The 12,014-nt window shown below is 42.6% G+C and overlaps 1 protein-coding gene across 1 annotated transcript in view; it reads left to right on the top strand.

Moving 5' to 3' along the window:
- Positions 1 to 12,014, top strand: part of ITGBL1 (integrin subunit beta like 1) — a 1,421,787-nt gene that overhangs the window by 706,942 nt on the left and 702,831 nt on the right. The window lies entirely within an intron of this gene.

Genomic DNA, 12,014 nt, shown 5'->3' with positions numbered 1-12,014 from the left:
TACGGGGCCACTAGGTATTTGGAGGAAATGTGGAGGCAATAGGGGGATTAGGGGGGCAACGGCAGATAGGGAGTTATCAGTGATAGTTTGGCAAAAGCAAAATGACAGAATAACAAAAAGGCAAAGGAAGTGGAGCCATGCAGGCAATACAATGCAGAAGAATATCAAGTGGAAACCATCAGCAGCAGTCAGCAGTGAAGACAGATGACAGATGACCCACTAGCGTAAGTAGCCAGCAGAAAGTAATATCAAAGTGCAATGAGAAAAATAATATGGAAAAACTGCAAGCAGCAAGGGGGACAAGTTCAGCAGGTGGTCCTGGTTTACCGGTGAGCCCAGCATCCACAGAGATATGCCTGTGAGGTCTAAAAGTCACAGCACAGAGCGGAGCACAGAGAAGTGAAGCACTTGTCAAGGACGCGGTTGCAGTGCTGAGTACAGTGAGGCAATGCAGCACCCACAAGGAGACGAAGCCTAAGTGGAACGCCGGCACTGAGGTCACCAAAGAGTGCAGAGCTGGAGAAAGCGAAGACGGGCTCCCGGCACAATGCACACAATCAGCGTAGATACGAGCGCAGGCTCCAACATAAAGCCACGCCGGTAGTGAAGTTGGCAGAGCAACGGGGAGGCAGCATACGAAGGTGGCGTAGGAGTGAGGTATTGGAGCACTCATCAGGGCCATGTACAGATCAGAAGCAATGCAGTGGAACCGGGGCATTGAGGCAATCAGAAGCAAGCCAAAGGACACTGCAGAGGCCATTGGGAATACCTCTAAAGAGAATGTGGCATCACAAGGCATTTCCCCCTGTTCAACGGCAATCCCAGCAAAGCACAGCATACAGGGCACAGAAAAGCAAGAGCTTGAGGCAGGAGCTGGAGAGAAGTCAGAAGTAAGGCATGCAGGCAACAGGAGGGCCTTCAGGGTTCAGCTCATCGCCATTCTGAAAAGAAGATATCCAGAAAATCCAGGGACGTTTTATACGAGTATTTATACGTATAATAAGAGGCCCTCCTGTCCAAGTTGAATCACTTTCTGAACAAGCTCTCAGACCTATGTGCACACAGTATTCGAACATTTGCAGGTTCTAGGTTACCAGGGAACCTCATAAGAAGTTGTTTTACATTGACCACCTGAGCGGCAATAAGATCAACAAATACACATTTGAACATGGCAATCTCATAGCATGTTTATGAATACAGTTAACTGCCCCAAAACATATTTATTTCAGTCGCCCCAAAAATCTTTGATTATCACAGTTGGCATTTATATGATTGAAATGTCGATTTCTCCTAGCAGATATTAATAACAAAACACAATACCAATTTAATACAAACTTGGCATACACCTATACACATACATATATATAAAAGTTAGGTAGCTGGTCTAATCAATAGCTATCCTTAACTATTCACATATATCTTGAAAGCATTTTTTATTTCGTCAGCAAAATTGAAAAGACGTGTACACGAAAAGGATTGTATTTTCTGCATAGACCGACTGCTCTACAGAACACCTGCCTGTAACTATCCTTGAAACTGACAGTTTCTTTATTTTAGCTCGTCCAACATTTCCCCTTTTTATCCATTTGCAATTGTCGAATAAGTTCAATCGTTTTTTCCCAAATTGCCTATGAAGATTCAGAATTTTGACCTGGCCGAACTTATTGCAATTTAGGAGAATCAAGTTTTTCTTGAACCGATTCACACATGATTGCTATTAAGCATCATATACTTTAGCACATTAATGCATATATTTCACGCAAGATAAAATCTGCAATTTTTTTTACCGCTGCGCCATCCTCTGTAGTTTGCCGGGTCAGCAATAAATGTGGGTTTCATTGCGCAATCACTGAGTCCTTAAAGATATATTTTCCGTAGCCCTGCCTATCGACCGGGATGGCATTAAGGCCTTTCAAATTTTTCAAATGGAAAGGGTCTCAGCGGGGCCCCCAGCAAATGTCACTATGTTGTCAGTTGCAGTCTGATAACATGCAATATATTCCTTTATATATGTAATTCTGGGGCTTTAAATGTGCACTTTGCAGCACTCGCCTTACTCATTGCGTTTGCTGGAGCCCTTCACTTCCCTCGGGGTATACAGAAGTGTCATCACATCATTGCCTTTTAACACAGGTTCCTCCACATCAGCCCCTTGCTGACAAAGAATGATTTATGGCTTTTCAGTGGGCATTTAGTTAAAGCTCCCTCCTGACTGGCCGTCTCGTGAATCCGCTAGCTATTAACCTTATCGTTGTCGCCATTTTAATGTATGCACCCCACAGGTGCCCCAGACTGTTTTTGCTCTAGCCAAGTTGCCTACCTACCATTATGTTGAAATTGGCCCCCACACATCTTCAGCAGGCCTGCCTATCAAGACTAATGCTCAGTAATCAGAAGTATTTGGACCAGTAAAAATATATTTGCTAGTGGCACAGGTAACTATTATAAACTGTCCATTAAGTACATTCAAGCCAATTCCCCTAATTTCATAAGAGGTCTTATGTGGTTCTATATTATTTTACCGAAGATTACAGGCATTTTTTACCACAACATTTTTACCGAAAAAATGCAGATTAAAAAAAAAGAAAATGTTTTGGTGGGCTCACCTGCCCAAACCAGCTGTTTCCCCATGTTTCTAACCGACCCCAACACCTTCCCCACCTGTTTTAACCCTTTACCCCAATATATATATTTAAAAAGAATTAGGTATTTTTTCGGTACACATTTGTCGGTAAAATAGACTTTTATAAAAAAAAATCCTCAGTACAATCACTGGATACCGTCTTAAGTAGCCTGTAGGCAACATACTATGAGACATAATAATTCAGAAGCAGACCAATTCAATATAGAAAAATAACGAGACCAGGGCTCAATTCTCTATCCGGTTAACCATGCCATCCTGCTCAATCGTCTCCGGGACAACCTTGGTATTACTGCTCACCCACCTCCAACTCTCTGAGGGTTAGAAGCTTCTCCAAGCAGAGAGTTGGGGGCAGATCTAGCTCCTCGGCTGCGGCCACGCTCTGGAACAGCCTCCCTGCCTCTCTCAAACTTGAGCAGAACCAGCTCTGGTTCTGGAAGCAACTGAAGACCTTCCTTTTCACTTCAGCTTTCTCTCTTCCTCTCCCCTGCTGATGCACGTGACTGCTCCGCGTACTGGTCACCTGGTCACCCTCTGAACTTGCGCCCAGGCTCCTGCATGTTCAGTTGCCCTCGCACTGCCTCCGGTCTCCCCAGCACTTAAGGGTTTGTATCTGCAACCCTACAGTCCCTTCTCTCTGCAGTTATGAGCCAACAGCTGGCTGCACTTGTGAGTTAACTCCGCCACCCTCCCGGCACACCTCCCCTTCCATCTTCCCTATACTTGCGCAATCTGAATGACACATGGCTCAGTAAGATCGTTATTTTGTCCACCCTTCTTGTCTTGTCGCGCCTGAAGGACAAGGTGGTGAAATCGGCACTACAGATGCAAGAGCAAACACATGAGTCTAAACATTTTGAGTATTAACATGGGCATGCAATGATAAAGAAAGAGGGGATTTTAGGAACTTCCCAAATTGTACTCCTCCTTGGGCGCATCCTTCCCAATGAGCTGTAAAAGGGAATAACAAAAATACTTTTTTTAAAAATGGACTTTTTGTGACAGCAAGTGAGTAACAAGTAAGACATTTTAGTGACTTCCCATCTCCACCTTTTGTAAAATGCAAACAAGGAAAGCAAAGCATTGTCATGATTGCATCATCAGATAGACTGTGAGCAACAAAGCAAAAATGTCATACTTGCGTGTGGCAAGAAAAACAATGATGAATGCCATTTACTCGTACAACTGAACAATGACCGAATAGAGAAACGGGAATTAAATGTCTAGCTATTGCAAAGAGCACTGCGCCTTCCAGTTATTATTGGCCGAAGAGGACCACCTCAAGTTGTACATGGGTTTCTTCAAAAACCTGTCTATGCTACATCAATACCGCTGCCATTGACAGTCACGTCAACATCATTGACATGGCAAACACTGGTGTAATGTGCAAGCTTTAGAGCGCAATATTTCTGCTCAAATGTCTGCTGATACTTGGCATGAATGAGAAAGTTCAAGGAATTTCGTCCAGTGAACCATGTTGGAATTTTACAGTATTCCTATGGGGCTTGAAAAATGAATTTCAAGTGAGTTCGAATTTGTTCCAAAATAAAAGATAGGGAGTTCAGCTATTCAGGGGGGTCGTATTTAAAGATGCAGGAAATAACTCAGAGAACTGGCTAGTTAAGGAAGGGACTTTGTGCAGATAAGGAGTGGTTTAGCAAAAAAAGTAATACTCTATTTTAGCTATAATTTCATTGATAGAAGAGCCTGGGAATAGTTAGGGAATTACTTTGATAGACGTTTGTGGATGGTTAAGGGTCCATGATAAGTGGATGGAAGGGGAGTAAACCAAACCAGTGAGAGACAAGCTGTATCATCAGACAAGTGTATGCTTTAAAGGTGGAGGAGACGGCCAACGCAGTGCAACCCCCATGTGTGTTTAGTAGACAGAGTGTCAGATTCGCCCCTTTGGGGCTCTTACCCCGGGCGGTGGATGGGTCTGCCCAGATGGGCTCAGTCCTTTTGTCCACTTTCATCCAAGAAACCGGAGCTGCATTGTGAGGCAATGTGTTGATATGGGCGCTGCCATGATTTCCAGCCAGTGCACTCCGCAGCCTGTACGGAAGCAAAGCCACCCTTGCTTTCATGCCGGCATCTTCTTAATGCCACCTTGAGTTTTCTTCACTGCATCTCAACTCATTCATTTCGGTGAGTGACACTTGTTCCTTTGCCCCATTCTCCGTTCCTTGCCTTCTCTGCTCTTTCGTCTGTTTAACCCAGTCTGGCTTTTGCCTTTTGGCTCTCCATTAGCCCAGCTTGCACACCATTCTGTTGCCTCCCATTGGATCTCTCTATCCTAGTTCTTGTGGGTCCCTGTGATCCTTACCTCCTTGTTTTCCTCTTACTTTATGTACCTTTTTGTGTCACGATTTATTAGGCGGTCAAACTCAACTCGGAGAGTTCCTTTCTCCCCAAGCAAGGTAGGACACAATAAAGTACTTTTGATTTCAGGTTCTCTTCGGTGAGGCTTCCAACCCGTCTCGCACCCAACCCCAACACATATCCTGTGTCACCAATGGACTAGGAACCAGGCCAGTGTATAGTAAAAATATTTATTTATGTATTATTTGACAAAAATGCTAACAGCCAACATCAGCCACCAATGCTTTGGCAACACCTAATATCACAGCATTAACTGTATTATTCAAACAACACAGATGGAATTTTGAAAAATGCAATAACTTACAACAGATTTAATTTCAATTTAACCAATAGAAAAAATTCACAATACAATACAGGGGACACAGGAATGACTTAATTTGAAACAATACTTTTCTCCCAAGAAACCCCCACCCTCCAGGCCTCAATGAAATATGACCCCTTTGATTTAAAGGCAAGGTGCAGGTAGGGAGAGCACAATGGGAACATCATTTTGGCTTCTTATTTAAAAAGTTGCTGTTTGGGAAGGGAATTCAATGGGGAAAATCTTTTTGGGCTTGTTACTAGAAATGCAATATCCGGGAAAGGAATACAATGGGAAAACTCGTTTTAAAAAAGTAAGGTTGGGAAAAAGGGACTCAAATGGAATTCGTTTTTCAACACTTGAAAATAAAAGGCAGGACTTGGTAATTTGGAGTCAGAGAAAAATGGGAACAAAAGGGAAATTTGTTTTTGTAACACTCATACAGATGAGATGCAATACTTTGTAATTCTGGTTTAAAATGAATGGGGAATTTCGTTTGAAATATCCATACAGATGAGATGCAATACGTTGTAATTCTGGTGTAAAATTAATGGAGAATTTTGTTTCTGCACCATCCACACTGACTTGAAAGGCAGCATTTAGGATTACTTATTTTGGGATTATGCCACAGCCCCTTTTTATATTGAAGTGAGGGATTTCACAAAACAGTCAACAAAGTCTTTATGGGCTAAACCGGCTCTAACACACCAGGCATACGTTTTGTTAGTGTTGAATTCTAACAACACTTATTCCGTGATTTTCTATATGGGAATTGATTTACTTTAATCAAATGTGCTAAGGATCTACACAGTGTCTCCCCCTTGCCCCACAATTTAATGCACAGGATTAAGGCCGGTAGTTCCCAACACAATGCGATTTCAACAGAGGGGGGTGGTTTTCTATGGGGAAATAAGTTGAATGAGATTGAATAAATTGTGCGAAGGGCCGATCCAGCTCCACCCCAACCCCTTATTACCCATTATTGGAGAGGGATAAAGACAGGTGGCTCCCCATGCAAATGGTAGCTTTGGTATATCTACTTGCATGGGAGCTTTTTCCCCGTCAGATTTTTAGGAACCTCTTTTGGTAGGCCGCTCACACCAGGCTTCTCCCACAGCAGAGTCCCTCCAGACAGGCCTCTCAAGGCTCCCAGGTTTCCAGTCAAGATTTCCCTGATGGTCTTGATAGCTCTCCTTGCCTCTCTGCTAGTGGTTCCTCGCTATAGTCCAGCAGGGGGCTGTCTCCCGGAATAAATTCCAAAAAGCCCTGTTCTGATGCAAACATACCGTTTTATAGGGCTAGTGGCACTACAACATGGTCATAATTCCCATGGTCAGGATTGGCTAACTCGCTCCCTTCACCTCCTACCAAGATAACCACTGGTTGCTGATAGAACCATGAGTTAGGAGATATGTATGATGTAGGCTGAGGGAGGAGAATAGATACATCATTTTAAGATTACAGGGAGTTTTAACATTTGTGTTCTAAAAAATCCCATCATGTGATATTTCCCTTAATCTTTCAGATAACCCCATGAAGGTATATATATGTCTGTGTTCTATATTGTATGGCGAGTCAGACATACCAATTTCATTTCGGCACACCCTTCCTGGGTGGAGCTATCATTTTTCACGATTTTCTGCTAAACCGAAGTAGCTAAAAATGGGACCGTTTCCAATTTAAACCTTAACTTCATGATCCTTTGCCAACTTTCCCATTTCTCACGTGTATGAAAACGGCAGAATCATAATTTTCCCTATAACTTAAATTATGTACATCACAAACAGGGTCCCAATGGGCCTTTTCTTCTGTTTAATATAAGCCTGGGGTGGGCTTGATAGGACACACAATGCTCCTTTTATTTAGGAAAAGCTGTATTCAGTGTTTAATCAATGGAAATGCATTATATGTTTTAGTAAGTTTCATTTCTCTTAAGACATGTGACCAGCCATCTGGTTTACATTAACCTTTTCCCTCCTTTGGCTTCAAAATCTTGTTCGGTGCTTAATCTACTCTTTCACTGTATATTTAAGTATCTATTTGAAACCAGTCCTTTATCCCTGGTATTCATCAAACCAAGGGACCGCAAGGTCAGGATCAAGACACACTTATTCAGTACACAGTTCAGTGGGGGATTTCACCTTAGAGGGAAAACAAGGGGCAGTTTACATTTCTGAAAGGCTAGCATATTACATTCAGCATATTTACTTTTGAAAGGCACAGTATGATATGTTCTTTACATACTGTATAAACAGAAATAGATTCATTATATCCACACAGATAGTCCTTAGTTACATAAGGAAGCAGTATTCTAAGCTACACCAAACAAAATAGGCCCTTCTTTGTCCATGCTTTCATTTTATATGGTGAAATTAAGTCTCTTTCCTCCTGAAGAATGTAATCTGTCCTTCACTTTATTTTTGAATTGCAAAGGCATTATTCATCCTTTTTGCTTCCAAATGCAAAACTATTTCTTTTCATTCCATGTGCTGCAGTTTTTAAATCTGTCCATGTGTAATGCATTTCAATGTCAGTTTATTTGTGAGAATTAGTGTCTTTCTCCACTTACGCACTTGTCCATTAACTAGGCCTATTTCTTCCCATGTCGCTAGGCCTTAAGTAGGAAAAAGAAGTGTTTTGGACTGGCCTGCATTTTCCAATGGATTGCACCAGCCAGCTTCACTTTTAAATACTGGCCTGGCATAACCCCTTTTTTTCTGACATTCAGGGGCTATATTTTACTCCTGCATTTGACTGAAAACTACGTTGAGATCTACCTAGCTGTCTACCACACCACCGTCCACCCCAGTGTTCATACTGTCCTTGCCTCACAATAGTGGTGGACTGCCTTCACTTGCTGTGGAGCAGGGAGTTAGGCACTGGCATACCCTGGTACTATAACAGGATATGGTTGTGGTTTGCTCTCCATTTACATCTGTCATCACAACCCTGCATCAGGACACCCGCCACTTGTTCTACCAGAAGACGCACCAACGTGACATGCTGCCAGACACAGAGGAGAAAACAAGAGCACTATGAGGCACAGGTGCATTTTGTAGGCGGAGAATGCTAATGCAGGCCTAATTCCACAAGCATTTTGTGAGGGGAAGCAGTCAATGAGCCTGAACGCTGTGATAGATTACCAGATGAGTTACAAAAATATATATGAAATTGGCATACTACCAATGCAGTTTCGACAGTTTGTGACTATTCATTACAAGATGTGCAGTGTTTGCACCATTAGTGTAAGCAATTCCCTATGAAGAAATTGATGCAGTAGAATACAACGCACACCATGAGCTATTCACAGATGATGCTGCAGGCAACTAAATAAAAGACAGACTACCTTGCAGTGTGCTTTAGATGAAGCCTTGCAAGATACAGTCTGAACACAGAGAAGGAACAAAGCAGAAATTAGTTTAGTGACACATTAATGTCCTGGTCAAGGCCTTCATAAATGGTCTTGTGAGTAATAAAATGCTACCTTTCACATGGCAAAAACAATCGAGCATCAACCATGTTTATTATGATTATTATTGTAACTTGATACAATAAGGGAGCGGTTGATGAACTGGCTTTGACATATTTTACAAGCTCATGAGCTCACTTTATTGATAAAAATACGTTCATTTGACCTTGAGACAAGAGTTGTGGTGAATGATGTGATATATTAGTGTGTCAACTAACCACGTGTTGTATATTAGTGATGCAAATAGTATGGGTAAGAGGGAAGTTGCACATACAGCACTCTACGTAGATAGTGTTTCCTACATGTTCTGATTTATTTATGTAATTAAAAAAGAACGCATATTTTGATTTTACAGTGGTTTAAATTGTGAGAACTAACCATCGAAAAGGGGATTATTTTTTATGAAGGATTGATTCCGTTTTTTAAACAATCTTGGATTAATTGTGCAATTGTATCCGACATTAACAGGGGTGTTATGATAAATCAATCCAGTCCTGTTTCCACTTTTCCTTTGAGGCAGAGGAAAAGGTCAAAACAGTGCTAGGCCCACTTATGTTTTGTAGGGGGAGGAGAAGGTCAAAACAATGTTAGACCCAAGTGTGCTTTGTAGATGGAGAGAACACGAAAGCAGTTTTAGGCAAATGTGCATTTTGCAGGTGGAGGAGAATGCAAAAGCATTGTTAGACACACAATTGTTTTGCAGGTGGAGGAGAATGCACAACGCTGTGTTTTGCTCATGTGCATTTAGTAGGCAGAGAAAAACACCAAAGAAGTGCTAGGCACACCACATGTGCATTTCACAGGCAGCAGAGAACCCCAAGAAAGTATTAAGAGGACATGTATTTTGTAGGTGTATGAAAATGGCAGAGCAGCTTCAGGGACACATGCATTTTGTAGGCAGGAGAAGGCCAAAGCAGGCATACATGTGGGTGGAACAGCGGGCGAGAACACATTGTGAACCACCCGCTGTTTCCAGCAACCCGAGGCCCTGACCGGGGTGGCACCATCTTGATTGTGGGGAGGAAACAGGGAGCCTTTACCTGTTGCCGCCCATGTTCCCATTCCCCACCCACCCCCAAAAACATATTACAACCTTTCCCCACCCCCTTCCTCTCTCTTTACTTAAATGCTGGACCAGAGCACCTCTCGTCTGTGGACCCCCCTGAAAATGGAAAAGAAAAGGGACTATGTCCCTTTTCTACAGTGGGGTCAGTCTTGTTGTACATTTTGTTTATGGGGTTTGGGCTTGCGCAATACATTCACATGATACAAAAAATAACTATTCGTACTCCAGATGAACCCTGGGGTGTGAATGGCTTTCATCCCTGCATCAAGGGGCAGACATGGCCGGTAACGCCACACAGCGCTCGCCGAGGGCCTCGCTTCGCTTGGGCCTGCCTAGGCTTGGGCTGGCAAACTGTTACCTGCCATGTCCACCCCTTGATGTAGGGATGATTGCCATAGAATGGAGGCAAAAAAAAACAAACAAGTAAAATAGGATGTGACCCTGTTACAATATATGTGTGAAACATACAAAAAAAGACTGCATATAAACACTAGACAAAAAGTGAGTAGGACTAAAAGCACTCTATGAAACCTTAACAAGAATAAGGATTTCAACCTGCAGCACACTGATGAACTCCAATAAGGGTGTAACACTTATTTGGTCGGATGCCACAAGCTTGAATGCTGCCAGTCTTTCATTGATAAAGCTATGTACAACGTGGCGCAGCCCTGTAAGACTACGACTATTGTCGGCATAGTTCACAAAATTGAGCTTTTTAGTCAATTTACATACCCATGATACAATACTGTGTGGCTCTGATGTGGAGATGAATTTAGGTTTATTTTTTTATTTTTTCAAACCCACCATAATTTTGATGGTGTATGGTAAACATGCCACAATGCTCCCCTCGATTAGATGTTAATGTGTGGTGCGCTTATGAGTCCCAATAAGGCAAAACGTGTATGTGGTTGGTTATTGCATCCTTAAGAGCTGTCACTCTTGAGTAGATACAAATAAGTATAAACTAGCACTGCCCTATAAGACAATGGCCCTCATTACAACACCGGCGCTAAACCATGGCGCTATTAGCACCATGGTTGATGCCGGTATTGTAACGAGTCCGCCATGGTGAAATGGGGAAGTACCACCCCATTCCAAGGTTGGCGGGGCGGTACTTCCCATTTCACCATGGCCCTTCCCCATTCTCATTTTTGCCCCATAGGGCATAATGAGAATGGGGAAGGTGGTAATTATGGTACCGCAAATTGCGGTACCGTAATTAGCACCAAGGTCCCTTTGCGGCGCCATTCCTTAACGGCTGGTAAAACCAGCCGTTAAGGTGGGAACCCGCAAAGGGACCTCGTAATCAGGTGCTAAGGGATTACCGCTACCAGTACCCTTACCGGTACCGGTAATCCCTTAGCGCCAGGGTCATAATGAGGCCCAATGACAGTATTTTGCATGCAGCAAAAAAGTGAGATTTTCTGCTAATTTACATTCCCACGATGTATTGCTTTGTGGCTCTGATCTGAAGGTAAACCTCCAGTGATGGCTACTTGAAGGGGCTGTGCTTGGCATACATAATGTATTCTAAAACAGTGTTAGTCACACATACATTTTGCAGTCATGGAAAGGGCAGAGAAGGCCAAAACAGTGCTAAGACCACAAGTGTTTTGTCAGTGGTAAAAAATATCAAAACAGTGTGAACCCTGTGTGCATTTTATTTTTGGCGGAGGAGAATGCCAAACCAGTGTTAGGCACACATGTGTTTTATAGGCAGGGAAAAGGCCAAATAAGAGTTAGGCCCATATGTATTTTATATCCAGAGGAGAAGGCCAAAGAAGTGTTACACACACATTCATTGTGTAGGGTGAGAAGAATGCCCAAGCAGTGAGAACGTCATGTGCATTTTTCTTTGGAGGAGAACAATTCCAAAAGCAGTGTTAGGCACATGTTGGGCCCAAGCCAAGGGGAGATATTTACACAGGTAAAACACTGGTCTCTGATATGAGAGTGTCCTTCACCTTTCATGTTCAAATCGTTGCTAAATAGACATAAGAGCGGTAGGAAAGGTGGGTGATATAAGTGTACTCAAATTCTCAAAAATAAAGGATATAATTAAAAAGTGTTACACCAATTTGAAAGGGAAACTTTGAGAAACAATCCAGAAAGGTGTTCACAAAACAGGAATACACATGCAGTAATGTGTAAATCA

This window comes from Ambystoma mexicanum, chromosome 7p (assembly GCF_040938575.1).
Source record: "Ambystoma mexicanum isolate Mex_15411 chromosome 7p, UKY_AmexF1_1, whole genome shotgun sequence".
NCBI lineage: Eukaryota > Metazoa > Chordata > Amphibia > Caudata > Ambystomatidae > Ambystoma > Ambystoma mexicanum.
The sequence above is the reverse complement of the archived record's forward strand: the minus strand, read 5'-3'. Positions and strand labels throughout refer to the sequence as shown.